Source organism: Lissotriton helveticus, chromosome 6, assembly GCF_964261635.1.
Source record: "Lissotriton helveticus chromosome 6, aLisHel1.1, whole genome shotgun sequence".
Lineage (NCBI taxonomy): Eukaryota > Metazoa > Chordata > Amphibia > Caudata > Salamandridae > Lissotriton > Lissotriton helveticus.
In genome coordinates, this window is record NC_136067.1 from 2072577117 (window position 1) to 2072597054 (window position 19938).

Below are 19938 nucleotides of genomic sequence, written 5' to 3' on the forward strand. Positions count from 1 at the left end.
ACACAAGATCAAGCAGGACAATACAAGCCCTGTGCTTATTTTTCGAGCACATTAGATCCTGTAGCCCAGGCTCTGCCTGCGTGCCTCAAGTCAGTTGCAGCCACAGCCCTAGCTATCAGACAAAGTGATTCCATAGTCTTAGGACATACCTTGACAGTACAAGTCCCACACTCCGTGGAAGTTCTTCTGAACCGAACACAGACTCAGCACTTGACAATTGCACGTTTAACAGGTTATGAATTGACACTGTTCCAGCCACACATAGAAATCAGACGCTGCAACATTTTAAATCCTGCTACATTGTTACCATCAGTTAATTCAAATCCAGCCACACATGATTGCGTGGAAGTAGTTAACATTACGACAAAGCCAAGACAAGATCTGACAGATATTCCGTTATCAGATCCCGACCTGACACTTTATGTGGATGGTTCATGTATGAGAACAAGTACAGGAGAACTAGTCGCCGCGTATGCAGTGACTACTGACACTGAAGTTATTGAGACACACCGTATTGACACTCTGTCCGCTCAAGCAGCAGAGCTAGTTGCTCTGACACAAGCCTGCATACACGCCAAGAACCTGAAAGTTAATGTTTACACAGATTCACGCTACGCATTTGGAGTTGTACACGACTTCGGAGTGCTCTGGCAGGAGAGAGGTTTCATGACTTCTCATGGAACCAAGATTCAGCATGGTCTCCTTATTCAAGCTCTGTTAGATGCCATACACTTACCGACATCTATCGCTATCATGAAGTACAAAGCACATACGAAGGTCACTGACATTATTTCTCAAGGTAACGATCTAGCAGATCGCACAGCCAAGCTTACAGCACAGACTCCAGACATTCCAGTTAACATGACACATACTCCAGATCCGACTACATGCATGACAGTTAAGGACCCTACTCAAGATGTCATAGATATCCAGTTACATGCTACTCCCGATGAAATCAAGAAATGGTCCGAACAAGGAGGGGTCCAGACAGATCAAGGATGGTTAACGAAGGGTAGAGCCACATGGTTTCTCCCCGACTCTATGGTTCAAGTCATTATTAATACCGCACATAGTCCAGCACATTTAGGAGAAAAAGCTATGTTAGATAGTATCCAGAACATTTGGTTTAACAAGCATTTACGAGCTGCAGCTAAGCAGAAAGTCCGTACCTGTATGATATGTTGTCAGTTCAATCCAGGTAAAAGTGTCCCGGTGGAACAAGGTGGTTTCCAGCCCCCTGACCACCCTTTTGAAGTCCTCCAGATGGATTATATTCAGATGGAGCGATGTCGAGGTTTCAAGTATGTCCTTGTAGTTGTATGCGCTTTGTCCAGGTGGACAGAAGCATATCCAGTCCCAGATTACACAGCCGCGACCACTGCCAAGCAGTTGGTTCGTGAGTTCTTCCCCCGTTATGGACTCCCTAGAGTCATATATTCTGACAACGGCCAGCCATTCTCATCCGAACTCATGAAGCATGTTTCCCTTTTGCTAGGGTACCAGTGGAAGTTCCATTGTGTACGCCATCCTGAAGCAGCCGGTCTCGTTGAGAGACATAACCAGACTCTGAAAATCCGTATTGCAAAAGTGTGTAAAGAGAAGGGTGTGGACTGGCTAGTAGCTCTACCAGTCGCTTTATTTTATATGCGCATGGTCGCACATTCCAGATCAGGTCTGTCCCCGTACGAGGTCGTATTCGGCCGCCCCCCTAACATGTGGGGTACTCCTAGACCCCGAAGTATTACCGATGTTTCAAGTAATATGCTGACAGATTACCTAGCTTCCTTGATGTCTGCCCTCAACTCATGTCGTTCACAGGTTGCCGCCGCATTTCCAGACAATACCGAGGTGGCACCGCATGAAATCGTCCCAGGATCCATGGTGATGGTCCGCAACTTTGACAGATCAAGTCCGCTGGAGCCTCGTTGGAAAGAGCCCCGACAGGTCCTCCTCACCACCCGTACAGCCGTGAAGTTGGAAGGACGCAAGGGCTGGGTGCACCTTTCTCATGTTAAACTTTTTAATGGACTGAAACCCGTCTTAAAGAACATTTCCCAGGATTTGAAGGATTGCCAAGGCATTGTTCTCAAGGACTGTCCCGCAAAAGACATTGCTACAACCCCTCCCCTGTTAGAGAAAACTCCGCAGCAGGAGTATAAACAGAAATTAAGGTCTAGTAAAATGAGTCAGTCAGTTTGATTGTCTAAGTCCTCCCCTAGGTGAAACGGTTAGACTGTTTCTGACATGTATAGAATAGACCCCCATAGTGAGAGAGTTAGTCAAAACTCAATCCGATGTATCGTTTTTCTATGTTTCATATTGTTTTCCAGCCTTATGATTTCCTGCACCAGTTATGCATTTTACCTATGTTTCCCAGTTTCACATGTAAATAAGTCTGCTAATGCTACAGTAGAGCACACGTTTAGTGATCTGCCCCCTCATGAACTGTCCTACCGCCTCGCTATGCGTAATAACTCATTTATCCATATGTTACATTACTCACACCAGTCCAGCAATGCCACTAATTGTTGGGTGTGTGGTCGACTCCCCCCTTTCCAGACACCGAAGGGAGTTCTGCCACTTTTTCCTTATCCATTTTCACATAATGGTTCGTGTGGAGCATGGTCCACGTTAACGTCATCCTCAACAGATATGTCTTTTCTTAACAGTACATGTTTCCCAGACAAGCAAGGTCTCCCTCACCGAACAGGTTTAGATCTAGAAAATGAAGTGTATAATTTAGGTAATTATTCGTCGAATTTCATGGTCCTGAATGTTCAGTCTGATACTACTCCAGACTTACCTGCTATTTCAGTACTACCAGTCAAAGGCGAATTATGTGTCCGAAATAATGGTTCCGTACATGTAGGACATAGTGAATGTACTACTATTGTCAAGTATAGTGACAGTGGGAAATCTATCTTTAAAGCTTCACGTCATTCCTATTTTATTTGTGGTCAAACTGCATATGTTCGTCTGCCCCTCGATTGGGAGGGAACCTGTTACATTGCCTTCCTACTGCCACCTGTTTTCCTAGCCCCACCTGATTATCATAGAAACACACATCTAGTACACATTAGACATAGAAGGGAGTCCCCAATTGTCGATTATACTGAAACTGCTCTAGAACAGTATACAGATTTCAATAAAGGTTTCTTCTTCTTTATAGGCCCTGTCCAGAATAGTAAGTTAATCCGTAGATTAACAAGAACCCTTGAAGCTGTAGTAAATGAGACTGCCTCTGCTCTAGGTAACTTAACCGAAGAGCAATCTGCTATGAGATTTGTCGTTTTGCAAAATCGTCTCGTCCTTGACGTCATACTGGCCGATAGGGGCGGGGCCTGTAGAGTCATCGGATCTAGTTGCTGCATTTTCATTCCAAATAACGCGCCGTCTGTTTATTCAGCTATAACCAGACTCCATAAAATTGCCCATCTGTTACACCAAGATCCAGGCACCTGGACATGGTCCGGTTGGTTCTGGAATATAATTTCCGCCTGGGGATGGAAAATATTGTCCTTTCTAGGTATTGCAGTAGCGATTATATTCAGCTGCTGCCTCTGTATACAATGTGGCCCTGCGATTTGCGGCATTTGTGCTACCTCTTGTATTCCTAGTCCCAAGCCCCGTTCTAAATCCCGTTCCAAGAGGATTCGAGATGAGCAAATGATACTGTATGAAATGATAGATGGTATCATGAATATTGATGTTTCCTGATGGAAACGTAGTGACAAGGAGGGAATGTGGAAAAGTAAATTTTGTCATGTTCTGTGTCCCTACGTGTCATCCATCATATGTTATGTGTGCATGATTAAATATGCATATGTACTCCCCATGTCTGATTAATGACGCAATTACAGTTGTGTCCACCTCTAGTATGCCAGTTTCCAGTCCTCGTGAATAATACGAATATCAGGCCTATGTAAAGCTACGTTGCCACGTTTCTCAGTGTGCACGTTATTCTATTATAAAGTCCCCGTTTCTAGGCCTCAAAAGGGCCTGGACACTAGATTCAGCTCCTGTCTCCTGAAGCCTCGCTGAGGAGGGATACAGCCCCCACCTGTATCCTCGACCCTTCACTTACTTCCTGCCTCGCAGTGCCCGGCCCAGCCTGGCTCAGTCTCTGAGTCTGCCAAGAATATGTTATGATTCCAGTTATCAGTTCAGTCCTCCTTCCCTGCATTCCTAAAACTACTGAATCGCATCAATAGTTTCCGTCATTGTCTAGCCTTCACGTCTCCACGTTAGAGAAATACTGCATTTAATGGTCATTTAATATTCTTCAACACGCACTACATGTAGAATAATGCATGCTCCAGTCTTAGAGTCTGTTAGCCTTTCCCCTCCTGACTTCTAGTTTATATCAACATGTTCTCTAAACATCAGATACTAGATACTGTTTAGGTACATGTCGCCCTGACTCTCCAGACTTCAGTCTCTGCTCCTAGCACAGAGTTCATAGCCCCCAGCTTCTCCTAGTGATACGTCATTGCTAGTTTGCGCGCACCATTAGGTTAGAGGTCCCGGCTCCTCAGGTAGCCCCCTCCATGGTTTCCGCCCCATTCATGACATAATCTGTTACGTTTGCATCACATGTCTATGTATACGCCCAGTTACACCTACTTTCGCCCTTATCTTTCGCGACTGCTACGCGTCACACCTTCTGCTCCACCCACTGCTACGCCTACTGCAATGTAATGCTATGTGTTTGCGTTATGTATATATGCTCATGTATTGTTATTAAAAGTCAGCGCGCTCATCCCAGACCAAGCCCCAGCAGCTGCTGGGCCCTGCCATTCTATTCCTATGCAGGTTGTCCTGTTCCTGTCCTTATGCTGTATTAAACCTGCAAAACTCCTACTACCTCGAATCTTGACTCTTATTTATTGACCTATCTGTTATGATATATGTCTAGTCAAAAAGAGAGGTATTATTTATTTATTTACCACAGTGTGACAGCGTTTCGGCAAACCGAACAGAATACGGGCTGCAGCGTTCTGAGCCCTTTGCAGTCTATTAACGACTGTCAAGTTGCATCCAAGCATAAGAACATTGCAATAGTCTAGATGGGATAAGACCATAGCTTGGACAATTGTCTGTCGGATGGAGGGTTCGAAAAAACCGAGAATGGGTTTTAGAGAGCGTAGGCGTCCATATCAGGTACCAGCTACTCTTTTCGCATGAGACTCAAGGCTAAGTGAGTTGTCTAAAATCACGCCCAGATTTTTAACTTCCCTCTTGGGCGTGGGAGGTGGGCCCAATGTACGGGGCCACCACCGCTCATCCCACTTCTGGGTGTCAGGGCCAATAAGGAGGACTTCAGTTTTTGATGAATTCAACTGAAGGCAGTTCTCTGTTAGCCAGCTGGAAATGGCCAGGATGTCTTCTTGAAATTTGGCTTGATCCCCCACGGTGTCGTTGGAAAAGGTGAAAATTAGTTGCGTATCGTCCGCATAGGAAATTAGTTTGTTGTTACGTTCCCTGGCCTACATGGCCAAGGGGCGGACATACACATTAAACAACGTGGGGCTGAGGGCAGAGCCCTGTGGGACACCGCAGCCTAATGGAAAACTGATGGATGAGTACGGGGGAGCATGAACCTGGAAGGAACGGTCAGATAGAAATGACACAAACCAATCCAGAGCTCCATCTCTGACACCTATCTCCCACAGTCTCCTAAGCAGGATCCCATGGGAGACCGTGTCGAACGCCGCACTCAAGTCCAGCAGCACCACAGCTGATTTGCTGCCCATGTCCTGTGCCACCCTTAGATGTTCCGTAACGGCCAATAAGGCCGACTCCGTGCTATGTTTGGCACGGAATCCATTCTGAGAGTCTTCCAAGATCCCATTAGTCTCTAAAAAACCAGTCAAGATGGAATTTACATGTGCCTCCGCCACTTTAGCCAAGTACGGAGGCAGGGAGATAGGTCGGAAACTTTCTGGCTTGGAAGGGTCCAGGGTGGGTTTTTTTTAACAAGGGGACCACCTTGGCATGTTTCCAATATTTGGGGATAGTAGCTGACTGCAGAGACTTATTAATCAACTCCCGCCCTTCCATCATGATGGAATCCTGAAACAATCTAAACATCTCTGGTTTGACAGGATCTTCCGGGGACCCAGACTTGATTTTTAAGGCCAGGAGTTCCATATCTGTCTGGGAGATGAGTGGAAAAGTTAGGAGGGAGTATGGAAGGTCTGGTGTGTCTGTGATAGATCTATAAGTCATAGAAGAGCCACCAGAGTTGAATGTAATTTAGATCCCTTGGACTTTGTTGATAAAAAAGCGAGCAAGCTCTTCGCATTGCAAGTCAGATACTATGATGTTATTACTCCCCTCAGGTGTCTTAGTCATCTCCTTCACTAGTGCGAAGATAGTTTTAGCGCGATTAGTGCTGGCATTGATCAAATCAGTGTAGTAACTAGCCTTGGTCTTTTTTATAAACCTATGATAGCCTTTGGTGGCGATTCTAAAGTTGGTTTTGGCTACAGGGTCGTAGGATCGCCTCCAGGTGCGCTCAAGTACCTTACACTGCTTTTTTTTAATTGTGAGCGCCTCACAGTACCATGGGTGGGACTGTTCACGTTTGGGTCTTGACATTTTCTTAGGTATATAATGATCCAGGGACTCATTAATCCACTCTCTATAGGCTAAATCAGCCTCCTCCAAGTTGCCAGACCAGTCTGGACGGGAGTTTATTAGTCAAGCCTCAAACAAAGCACCATCAAGTTTGTGCCATGGGCGTCTCCAGAGAGAAGGAGGAAGCTTTTCCCTAAAGCTAGCTGGGATCTTAATGGAGATCTGCACCAGGAAATGATCCGTCCAGATGTCGTAATTTAGCAGCGATTAGATTAAGCATTAGCAGAAGACATCCTGTATTTAGAGACTATCTTGTCTTTTTATGGAATCCATTTTGTATTTGGCAGCCATTTTAGATGGCCATGTGCTCACCATGTACTCAGTCCTATCTTGCTGTTCTCTGCTCGGTATATTTAGCCTCTTCCTTCTACTTTGCACATGCTCAGTTGTGCTTGCAGCTGCTAATATTCTGTAACTGTCAGGATGTGCTTGCTAGCATTGGCAAAACTGTTAGCTCCTCCTACTTGTCGACTGTGCATTTTCTGTATGACCATCTATGTGTGTAACTCTTCTTATGTGCACTTGTACCGCCCTTTTTTAGCCCCTGTGAGGGTATATAAGAGATACTGTGGCCTTCAGTCCTCAGACCATCTCATACAGAGTGCTGCGGCTTCTGTGTGACATGGCCTCACTTGTTGTAATTTAATAAATATGTTTCTCTTGATTACAGATTCTGTGCCAATTTTTTCATGCTGCTTTAAAGGATCAGGTGTTAGTGCAAACCCCTGAGATGGGATTTTTGATTTCCCTCATTTGGCGCGCCAACTTGGGGCTCATCAGAGCGGTGACTATCTGAAGGAGCGGTCAGGAGACAGAAGTTTACTGAGGAAGACAAGGCAGGATTCTACTAAAGGAGGTACCACTTCTGGGGGTTCTTAGTCTCTGTAGCCCAGTCTACTTCTGATCTTACTGATTTTTGATCCTCCACATGATGGCACCCCTGACTGAGAACATTTCTGGCGTGAATATTTTAAAAGAAAAGACTGTTAGGTCATTCAAAACTTGGCAGATAGAACCTGGACGCTCGTGCTTGGTAAGAACCATTGTATGGTAATTACTGTGAGCTTATGGTAGCCAGTGACTCGCAAGGCAGTTTTAGGATACGCTTGCTGTGGCTTATGGATATGGATATGGATATGTATGGATGATCGATCATATTTATGATATGGATTATGTGATATATGCGTTGCAACACATGTAGGCAGGTAATGTGGAGATGTTTCTCCATTTATGGTTATGAGCGGCGCAATGATTAAGTGCCATTTTAGATTATGATAATGCATATTTTGCATTATGTTTGTTTGCATGCCTGTTCCAAACTCACATGTAAAATGTGTAGTTTTATGAGAGGTACCATAGTGAGATATGAATTGAATTAGCCGGCTTCCCCTAGAGGGAAAACTTAAAATAGGTTTTAGGTATGAAAACATATTTCTTCCTTGGTGAAATTTTTCCCCAGAGAATTTAAATATGCCCATAATACACATGAGGATCCTTTGTTCTGTGCAATTTTATGTATGAAGATATGCAGAGCGGTTTTTGGTGTTCTGCCAGCCTGAATTAGTGAATTGAAAGTATTTCTACTTCAGTTTTTAGAATACTGTTGAGAATAGGGTTTCTCCTTGTAAATATGACTTACAACTGGTATTTACATAGGTGGTTTGGATGCAGTCTGCGGCCTGTGTTTTGTTTCTGGCTTTAGTGTTGACCCATGGTTTAAAAGGTGTGTTTAAATGTCTAGCTGGTTTGTGGGTTTTTTCCATTCATGTAACTTTTGCTTGTACATTGCGTCGTCGCTATTTACGAAACATGGCTAAAGCGCGCTGTATTGTGTGTCTTTTCTGTTTTACCCCTTTCTGTTTATGTATGAACTGAGCTCATATGTATTTTTGTGGTTATTTTTGATGTTTTCAGTCTGTTAAACATAATGTTAGATTAATTAATATTAGGGTAAAAATTCGATAGAAATTCAGGAATGACCTATGTGATGTGCTAAACATAACTATATGTTTCTCCTTAAAGTTATAGGGTGAGGAATAGCGCACATGTACAATTGTTAAATGTTTAAGGGATAAACTTAAAATTCTTATTCACTAGGAATATTAAAGGCCTACAGCAGAAAAATGAAATTGTGTGTTTTTGTAGACAACACACTCATAGCGTGTTTACTTAATATACATTGCATTAAGATGCTTCCAGGCACAACAGTTTAGCTGGAGTGAGTTTTTCTGAACTTAAAATGTGTATTCTTAAACACGCATTTCAAAGCTGGGAATGTCTGTTTTTAGTAAGGCTGCCTCCAGGAAATTTAACACTGGGTAGGGCTGCCGTCAAGGGCACAGCTGTTATTTTCGCAGGCCATGTTTATTTAGCCAGGATTTCTTCCTTAGTTAAACGTGCAACTTTGCATTTCAGAGTGTTATTTTGGAAGCAAGGTTTACAAAAATAAGGTTAATTATTTGTGTCACAGACAGACATTTAAATTGCGGTTTCCTTCTCTTTTAGCATTTTTTTGGTCAGTACATGTCTGGCTCTGTTGCTAAAATCATTGTCCTTTTCAAACAAAAGTGGCGCGAAGTTGTCGTATATTTAAAATTGAGCTTATATACTTAGGCTTGTGAATAGTTGCTCTAAAAACATAAGCAAGGGGCAGATTTAGAATAGGGATGCAGCTTGGTTTTAAATATAGGATTATTACAAAAACGAAATATGGAGAGTAATTTTTTTAATTATGACATAAAAAAAAATTATTTTTGAAAAAAATAAGGGCTTTTTAAAATCGTTTTTTGATATTCATAAAGCTTAATACTCATACGGTGACCTCCTAGCATTATAATTTAATTTAAGTTGTGCAGTACTGCATAATGAGGACATTTATGTATGGGACCTTCACTTGGCGCAGGCGTAAGAAGTCATTTTTTTTTCTACAGATTTACATGAGATATGTCTAAGTCCGATTTCTGCAATCTCTAAAGAACATTTTGAGGATGATTAATATGTAATACAAGTATAGGTTATTTATTTTTAAGTACCTCAAATTGCAAAGTCGATATTGGGTTAAATAGACCATTTTAAAAGGCTTTCTTGCCATTTAAACTAGTTTTATAATGCCTTAGGCTTCAGTGAATGCATACATTCAAGTATAATACAAATGTGCACGTTTGCTTTTTCATAGCTTAGTGAGTTAATGTGCCCAGCGCAGAGGCTTATGTTTAATATCAGGGTTGAAAGTTTTGATTTCAGCGGGGCCTACTGAGCCATTTATTTATTTAAGGTTGATACAATATTGCATGGGATAGTGACACACATTTATTATGAAGCTGGTATGGTGTGTTATGTTCCATGAATTATTCACAGTAAATGTGTTAATGCTCTGAGAATAAATAAATTGTAGTTCTCTAAAAGAAGTAATATATTTAAAATGTCTTTTTTAAATAGGGTTGATTATTGCACAGACTTGCAGAGACTTATTGTCTTTGTCAGTTTCACAGGGGGGTTACAAGAAAGCTTGGTGCTCCAGCCAGATTTTGACCTTTAAGTCAGTGTGGTGGGGGCTTAGGAGTATGTGACAACAAATGGTGAAATGATTGCTTGGAAAAGCGTCACGCAAAGGAGCCATTCACGTCGACATTTGAAGAGTGCATTCCTGACACGGCTTTTTATAAACAGCAGGGCCTAAACTGGGGGGTTGGTGTAAGGGACACGCAGAGGCTGTGAAAGAGTTTTTGCTTAAGATATTTTGTACAGTTACAAAAACTGGGTGGTTCTACTTGAGATTTTGCGTGATATGTGAAGTATTGGCTGTATGATGAAACAAAGATGTGTTTTTATGACTTCTTTGAAATGAATTATTTGTGCATTTTCATGTTTTTTTGCATTTCTTCCATGAATTTTCCCTGCTTTTCCTGTGTGTCTGACGCGACACAGTAAGTTATATTTGACAAGCTGATCTTCACTGACTGCTTGATCTGCTGTCAAAAGGGTGAGGATGGATTAAAAGAAGGTGTTATTTAGGTGTAAGTCTGACAAAATTAAAATGGGCCCGAATGTTTTTTTTTTTAATGTTATCGGAATGTTTATTGTGCAGAAAGTGCATGAAATGGTGTTGCATGCTATTGTGTTTTTTCTGTGCTTAGGTATACAGCAAAGTATATCTGATGGCTTGGCATGAAATGTCCTATATTATGTATGTTTGTGATCCATGTTGGTGCTTTTGTAAGTTTTGCTGTGTTGTGAAGGGATGACATGACTATGTATATCCTTTGAGCAACAGTGGTTAAAACTTGTTAAGTGGTAAAACTTGCTGATACTAAATTATGATATATGATATTGTTATATTGTGAGCAAGAACAGACAGCACTTCACCAAGTGCATGCCTATGTGGTTATAATATATACAGCAAAGTGTGTCACCTTTACTCACGTTACTGCTCTTTTCCCTTAAGGAAAAGGCAGCCTCACATTTATATTTCCTTGATTGGACCTAAGGAAGCAATTATAGATCTGTGACTCTTATGCAAGGTGACCTAATTTCTATATAGTATTAGTTAAATGATGTTCTGTCTTAAAAGGAAACCAGGTTTCATTTTCCCCGAGAAAGGAAGGAATGGGATCACTAGCTGAGATTACCGTAGATGGTGTAGTGGCCAGCGGTAGAGTTATAATATGTGTACTATTTTTGACTTTTTTGTATCACCCATGCTCTTGGCATTATGTCACAAACTTGATTGTCACCCAAGTCATTTTTTGTCCTTCCTATAGATTTTTCTTTTGCTGCTTCTCCCCTGATTGATGTCACATTGTGCCTAGTTTTTGGGGATTTTAGCTGTGTTCTAGTCCTATTTTCTTTTTCGTTTTTCTTTCACCATTTAGAGGTTTACATTTCCAGACTACAGTGATGTATCAGGTTCCTCTATAATATGTGTAATTCCCTTTTGTATGACCAAACTGGTTTTCAAAATTTCTTTAGGCCTACTCTGATGTTTTCTAGTCTGACTGTTAGGGTAGTGATAGATTATAGTAAGATCAGTTGTCCACCTCAATAGGAGATACTTTCACGAGTATTTAGTATGACAAATTCAAATGCCTATTCTAATTTGGTTTTCAGTTCTTTTTTCCTGCTGCCTTAATTTTTGGTGGGATCAGATGTGTCCTAATCATGGAAATACCAGGACTCTAGTTCTTGTCTGTTGTTTCTACATTGCTATTAGCTTTTGTATTGTATAGTCCACCTGACGCACAATTAGTCTACATGTCCCTGATAATCTGTATTATGTGATTTCTCTTTTTGAGGTGTTCTAGATAAGGAATTTAGGAACACCTAGACTTAATCATTGAGGAAAGTGTGTTTACCCCCTTAGACAATGTCACTATGTGTAAAAACATCCACTCAAACAGAATTTGTATGTAGCTGTTTTCCTTTAGATGGTAGAGGGTATGCTCTCACATGGAACCCCAATTGAAGAGGCTAGAGGTGCTGTTTTACCTACTACCTTTTGTCTTTGTACTCTATGACAATGACAGTATTTTGTTTTAGATCACTATAGTCCCATGGTGTATGGCCACTCCTTTGAAGATTGCAGGCCACCTGCTTGCAAATCCCCTGCAATGAATTGTTTTTTGTATACTTGCCAATAGGTCCAGCCTGTGTTTTTCTTTACTCTCACATAGATAGATGGAAGTGGTTCTTGGGTGCCTTGCTAATATATGGGGCATCCCAAGACTAGGAAGTATTTTCTAACACTCTGTTGATAGACTGTTTCTGTGCCTTGTCTAAAGACAATTTGTTCTGTCCACCAATAGATATTTGCTGCTGTACAAACCACTACCAGAGGGGCCCGGACATCAGATTCAGCCTGGGGAGTCAGCGTCAGCACCAGTGCAGCTTGAAACCAAAGTGAAGGTAACCAGCACAGGCATTGCTGGCAACTAGGACCTCAGTGAAGGCGGAAGCCCTGTGATTAAGTGTGTACCCCTGCCACTGTTTTGAGCGAAAGACGGGGTCACAAATCAGAAAGGAGAAATCGTGGATCATGCCCAGCTGAGAGTCACAGACCGACCAGAATGGCAAGGAGGTTTTGCTTGAGGTGACCCCTTCTGAAACAAGGGTTGCTTCAGAGATCCTAGAATGAGGCCTCTGATTTCTGGTCCTAAAGTGAATACAAGTTTGCACCTTTGTTTGTTGGTCAAGTGATACCTGGGTACACTGGATGCAAATGTGTAGCCCCAACGAATGAGCAGTGCGCCAGCAGAGCAATATAGGAGATAGGGAAGGACTTGAGATTAGGGTTCAAGTGCTGTGTCTCTGGTGCCTGTTAGATTGAAGTGAAGAAAAGTGGTGCACTGTTTGAGACACTGGACAGGATCGCAAAGAGCATTTGCCTGTTGGGTGACTGCCCTATCCTGAAAGAAGAGACTTTTTTTCCTTGAAACTGGACTGTGATTCTTGAGTTGCGAGTTGTGCAGCTCCACCGTGGAAACAACAAAGAGCCTGCCTGTGAGGCTCAAACGGACACAGGGAGAAGACTCCCCCTCTGGTTGGTTGTACAACGGCTTCAATTTCCCCAAGGACTTCCTCTTTTTGTTAATAATGTATCCCTTTTAGTTGTCCCATTTTTGAAGAGCAGTCCTTTGCAGCTCTTGGTCCTAATTCCTATGGCCCTGTGTGGTCCTCCTGGTCCCAGATATGCTTGATGTTCTAGCCCTCATAAAAGGAAAATGTAACAGTCAATTGGAAAATGTTTTTATTAGATATGAGCTGTTAGCTATTCTGAAATTTAAAATGAATAGTCACTGAAATGCATAGGAGCCCTGAAAATGTCTACTAGATGATTTTAGGATTTGCTTTAGCTTAGGCCAAGAAAAATGATAATTCTGTAGTGGCCATTGCTTTCTCCTACTGTCTGTATGTTTATTATGATCCAATGCCCGTTTTTCTTGGATTCCTGCTGATACCCTTAGTGAAATGTTTAGACTGGAAAATGCTCCCCTAGCAATGAATTAGGATATTGATAAATTGTGAAATTGAATGTACAAATATTTTCTATGTTCTTACTGGATCATGGGAATGTCTTCAGCTAATGCTGAAAGGGTCGTCTGTCGTAATTTAGCAGCGATTAGATTAAGCATTAGCAGAAGACATCCTGTATTTAGAGACTATCTTGTCTTTTTATGGAATCCATTTTGTATTTGGCAGCCATTTTAGATGGCCATGTGCTCACCATGTACTCAGTCCTATCTTGCTGTTCTCTGCTCGGTATATTTAGCCTCTTCCTTCTACTTTGCACATGCTCAGTTGTGCTTGCAGCTGCTAATATTCTGTAACTGTCAGGATGTGCTTGCTAGCATTGGCAAAACTGTTAGCTCCTCCTACTTGTCGACTGTGCATTTTCTGTATGACCATCTATGTGTGTAACTCTTCTTATGTGCACTTGTACCGCCCTTTTTTAGCCCCTGTGAGGGTATATAAGAGATACTGTGGCCTTCAGTCCTCAGACCATCTCATACAGAGTGCTGCGGCTTCTGTGTGACATGACCTCACTTGTTGTAATTTAATAAATATGTTTCTCTTGATTACAGATTCTGTGCCAATTTTTTCATGCTGCTTTAAAGGATCAGGTGTTAGTGCAAACCCCTGAGATGGGATTTTTGATTTCCCTCACAGATAAGAGGAATGGGAGTAGAGACTAAAGTTCCCTGGATGTTTGAGAAAACCGGGTCCAGTAGGTGGCCTGCCAAATGGGAAGGCCCTTCAACCAGCTGACATAGTTGGCAGGCTTCCAGGAAGTTGAGATCCCCCAGTATGCTGAAGTTAGCTGACTGCAAAATAAGTGCGGAGACATTTAACACCAATGACTCCTGGAAAGCACTCGCTGGCCCAGGGGGGCGATAAATCAGAAGCCCAGTGAGAGTGAAAATATCTGAGACCCTTAACTTAAAAAGAGCGCTTTCACAGTTGGCTATATTTGCGGGGGAAAGAGTGCAGGAATAGATGGTTTTAAAAATCACCGCCAATCCCCCTCCCCTTCCTTTAGATCTATTCTGAGTATGAATGAGATAGTCTGGGGGAAGGGCTAAAGCCGCGATAGCCAGTGAGTCATTAGTTAGCTACGTTTCCGTTAAAACTAACAGATCAGGAGAACAGTCCATAAGAAGCTCAAGAATGTCCTCGTGGTGTTTAACAAGGGACCTACAATTAAGGCTTAGTATCTGTAGGCTCGCGGTAGTTTTTCCCTGGAGTAGAGACAACCTCCGTGGCCTTGAAGCCGCAATAGTCACACCGCAGATAGTATGAGCCTGGGTGCCAAGAATGGGCCACACAGGACGATTGACATTGGAGAGCAAGTAGCTCCTCACGGGAGAACTGGGCCATGCCGGCAGACTGACCGACCAGGGGTCCTGGCCACTGGCGACGGACCAGCGCGGACGGGCGCAGACGGTCTCGCCTTTGGCGACCCGCCGCGCGGGAAAATGCCAAGGTCCCTAAGTAGGCACCAGCCCCGCCTCTGGCGATGGAAACACCCTCAGGGGGCGGGCCCAGGTCGTGAACGCCCTCCACTACAAACGGCACTTGCCGCGGTGGAACGAGGCGCCAACCGAAATGTCAACAGGTAGGGAACAGAAGTTTAAATGCTGGATGTTACATTTGTTTTAAAAGCACAAGTTTAAAACTGGATTTGACAGGCAACACACAGCACACTTCACCGGCAGCACCTCAGCGCCTAGCAATCAAGCGCGTCCGCTGCGCGGGAAAATGCTGAGGTCCCTAAGTAGGCACCAGCCCCGCCTCTGGCGATGGAAACACCCTAAGGGCTTCTGGCTCTGGCTTTTTGCACCCCCTTCTAACCGCCTATAGACCTGCACGTTGCGGAAGGTCCTTGGGTACAGCAAAGTTGAGTGTGTCTAAAGTTCGGAAGGTACGGGCGGGGGGAAGTTCCTTCGGCTTCCATGCAGCAAAAGCCTGGAATTACCTCCCTGTTGACCTAAGGATGTGCCCGTCGGAGACTGTTTTTCAGAAAAAACTAAAGACGTGGCTATTCTGATCTCCCCATGTTGGCCGGAAACAGGGCCTATGTAGCTGTTCCAAAGGGGGCTCTGGCTGCAGGGTGGGTGGGTGGGTTCTGGACCTGCTGCTGGGTACTAATCTGGTGTGCTAGCACAGGGACACTCCGTTGGAGTAACCAGGCGCTCTATAAGCTGTATAATAATAATAATAATAATAACACGTCCAGCACAGACACCATTACTGATATCAGACAGACCATTTGCTTGTGTTTATTTGGACCACTGCAGCCCCCAACAATTGGATGGGGCTTACAAGTACATCTTGGTGGCAGTGGATTCACTCTCTAGAATTCTTTGGGTTTGGCCTCAGCACTCAGCTGACACTCAAACTGTTGTAAAAGATTTGCAAATCTTCATAGGGACATATGCAGTTGCCACATTACATTCTGACTGTGGGCCCACATTAAGCTCTAGGGCTTACAAGGAAGCCATGAGAGGTTTGGGTGGTTTGGGTGTAGCATTCCGGTACTCCTCTCCATACTATCCCAAGGGAAATTTGGTCTTGGAGAGGAAAAACCAAGACTTAAATCAATCTTTAACAGCAAGAGTGTTTGGTTCGGGTATCAGTTGGGCCAATCACTTATATGGGTCCAAAGAGCCCTTAACAATATGCCAAGAAGTTCCCTAGGAGGTGTCACTCTTACGAAGTCCTATTTGGGATGAGAATGTGGGTTCCTGATCTTGATTGTGGCGGATGAGAAACCATTTGACATCAATAAACATTTGGTTGTTTTACAGGATCTCAATGAATTCTGGGCACTACAAAGTAATGTGCAAGTAAAAACAACACCACGGGGGAACTCAAATCAGTCATGGCAAGACTTGCCTAGGTCCCAAAAGTCCAGAATTTGGTCAGAGAAATGATTGTGGACAAAAAAGAATATGGGCTTTCAAAAAACAGTACTTCTTTCACCTCTTGCCTGCCAAAAAGAAACAACATTCATCTCCATTGATCTGATCAAACCACACTATTTGGAGGATACTGAATAGTAGGCCTTGTAGGCTTCTGGTTAGCCGGCACTCTCTTCTCGCTACCATACAGGAAGTTCAGACAGAAAGACTCATAACATTTAAAGAATCACCAATACCACATAATGGAATTTCAAACAATGAAATGGAACTTGTTCCTCTGGAAAGAGAACATCAAGACACAAATTAAAGACAAACATCAATTTGGCCTACGGCCGATGTCCATATAAATATTCCTCTACAAGAGACGTCTGCCAGTTCAACAAAACCTGCTGAGCTACCAAAGATAGATCGAACTGCTTCTGACTACTTCATCAATTTTGATACTTTCTTTCTTGATTCCAGTGAACCTGAGACAATACCAGCTTCAGTTTCCCATAAGCAATAAATGTGTTATTTCTACACTTTTCTGAAAAATACCCACCTAGTATCAAATTGGCTACAACTCTGGATAATAACAGGAATATTGTTTATTCTATTCTGAATTGGCCTAGTAACTTTTATGCTTACTCATGAATGGAAACTATCTCCCAGAATGCTCCGCAGTTTCCCAAGTGAACTTGGTCCTGAAACATCATATTTATTTATTTTATTTATTATGCAATTTGTATCGCGCAAACTAAACCCGAAGGTGTCAAGGCGCCTATCAAAAAGGATCAGAATTACGAAGCACCATTACAGGTATGCACGTACAAAGAGATGTGTCTTTAAGGCAGATCTAAAAGCTTGAAGAGTGGGAAGAGACCTTACTTCAAGAGGGAGCGCATTCCACCATTTGGGAGCCAGATTGGAGAAGGCTTTCCCCCCCCCATCTGGCCTTCCGAATACGAGGAACAGAAAGAAGAAATCTGCTGGAGGAACGGAGATTCCTGCCAGGATTATAGAGTGACAGAATAGATCTAATACCCGTGAGGCTTGTTTTAGCTAAAGCCTTGTAGACCATACACAAGATCTTAAACAAGATACGGTCCACAACGGGAAGCCAGTGAAGCTGCTTCCGGGCAGAAGTGGCAGAGGCATGTCGGGGTAGATCGAGAACAAACCTAGCTGCTGCATTCTGGACCACCTGCAAGCGCTGCAGCTGACTTTTATTCAGTCCTGCATACAGCGCATTGCAGTAGTCCAGACGAGAGCCCAGTAATGCCACGGCAAGTTGCTTTCTTGCCTGCAAAGAGAGGTAGTGCCTGATTTTCCTAAGTATATGGATAATACCCCAGCAGGTCGATACAGTCCTGTTGACCTGTTGGCACATACTAAGGGTAGGATCAATCATGACCCCTAGATTTTTAGCCGAAGATCTAAAATTGGCGGCAGTCGACGAAACTGACTGGGAGAGAGAGACGAGGATCTGGGTGTCATCCGCATAAGAGACTACCTCCATCCCAAAAGATCTAATAAGTCTGGCAAGGGGGGTCACATAGATGTTAAAAAGGGTAGGACTAAGCGCTGACCCTTGGGGGACCCGGCATTGCACAGACAGGGATAGAAACTGACCCAGCATCACTCTTTGCTCTCTATGATCAAGAAAAGAGGAGAGGAGCCCCAGGGCTGCCCCCCGAACCGGGATCTCCCTCAGTCGAGATGTTAATACCGAGGGAGAAAGGGTATCGAAGGCAGCCGTAAGGTCCAAAAGGATCAGGAGGGAGGTCTGACCCTCATCAACCCGCGTGCGGATATTATCAAGCACTGTGGTGAGGGCAGACTCGGTGCTATGACCCCTCCTGAATCCATGCTGGGATAGATCCAGACAGCCCGAGCTCTCCACGAAGGCAGCCAGAAGTTGATTTAAATGGGCTTCTAACATCTTCGCGGGAGCCGGTAGCAGTGAGATGGGGCGAAAATGTTTTAATACCCCAGGGTCAAGAGAAGGCTTCTTGAGCAGTGGTTTAACCACAGCCTTTTTCCACTGCTGAGGAAAAATGCCCTCCTTCATCGCCCTATTCATGATGTCAACCAGAGGGGGAAGGATTCTCTACACTGCTTGAGGATCTTTAGTGGGCAGATGTCCAGCGGAGAGCCAGATTTGGTTTTGTTAAGAAGGATCTCAAGATCCTGGCAAGAGAGAGGAGGAAAGGATTCCAGACCCATGAGCTGAGGTAATTCAACAGAATCAGAGCCCAGGACAGTGGGCACCGGAGGCTCAGCAGTAGAGGATCTTTGTGACTCCAAAGCAAGATAAATGTCCGTTATTTTGGACTGAAAGAAGGCGGCTATCTTGTTGCAAAGCTCCTGAGATGCAACAACAGGATCTGGGATCTGGAGAGAAGTAAGATATTCGACAATCCTGAATAGCTCTCTAGGAGATGGGAGTGAGGATGTGAGGACCGTAAAGTATTCTTGCTTGGTCTTAATCACTTCCAACTTGTATCTTTTTAACAGGATCTTGTGGGCTTCTCTATCCTTTAGGTCCCAGCTAGTATGCCATAGGCGCTCCTGTCTCCTTACCTCTTGTCTAAGGAGTCTGAGTTGTTCTGAGAACCAGGGAGCTGAAGGTCTTTACCTGGCTGAATAGTAGGACCTAGCCGGAGCCAGTTCATCTAAAGCCTCCAAGATGGTTTTTGTATAATGCGAGACCGCTAAGGGAACGTCCGACCCCTGAGTAGTGGACAGACTAGACGTCCACGAATAGAAGGAGTTTTCCCTGATATTTTTATAGTTCCTTCGTACTTCCGTTGTACTCGGGACCTTTCTAATAATGTCCTGGGCCGGATAGGTCAGATTAAAAGGAACGGCCAAGTGGTCCGACCATGATAAATGGAAAGGGCCGGTTACAGTCAACCTCTGGTCGTTAGAAAAAATCATACACTCAATCAATCAATCATAGCATTTGTATAGCGCGCTACTCACCCGGAGGGGTCTCAAGGCACTGGGGGGGGGGGGGTCTGCTACTGCTCGAAGAGCCAGGTCTTGAGTTGCTTCCTGAAGGATAGATGGTCCTGGGTCAGCCGGAGGTGGATGGGGAGGGAGTTCCATGTCTTGGCTGCCAGGTAGGAGAAGGACCTTCCTCCGGTGGTGGCTCTGCGGATGCGTGGAACGGCGGCGAGGGCAAGGCTGGTGGATCGAAGCTGGCGGGTGGGAGTGTAGAAGGTCAGGCGGTTGTTGAGGTACCTGGGGCCCAGGTCGTGGAGAGCCTTGTGTGCGTGGGTGAGGAGTCTGAACGTAATCCTCTTGCTGACGGGGAGCCAGTGCAGGTCTCTCAAGTGTCCGGAGATGTGGCTGTGACGGGGGATGTCCAGGATGAGTCGTACGGAGGCGTTCTCGATGCGTT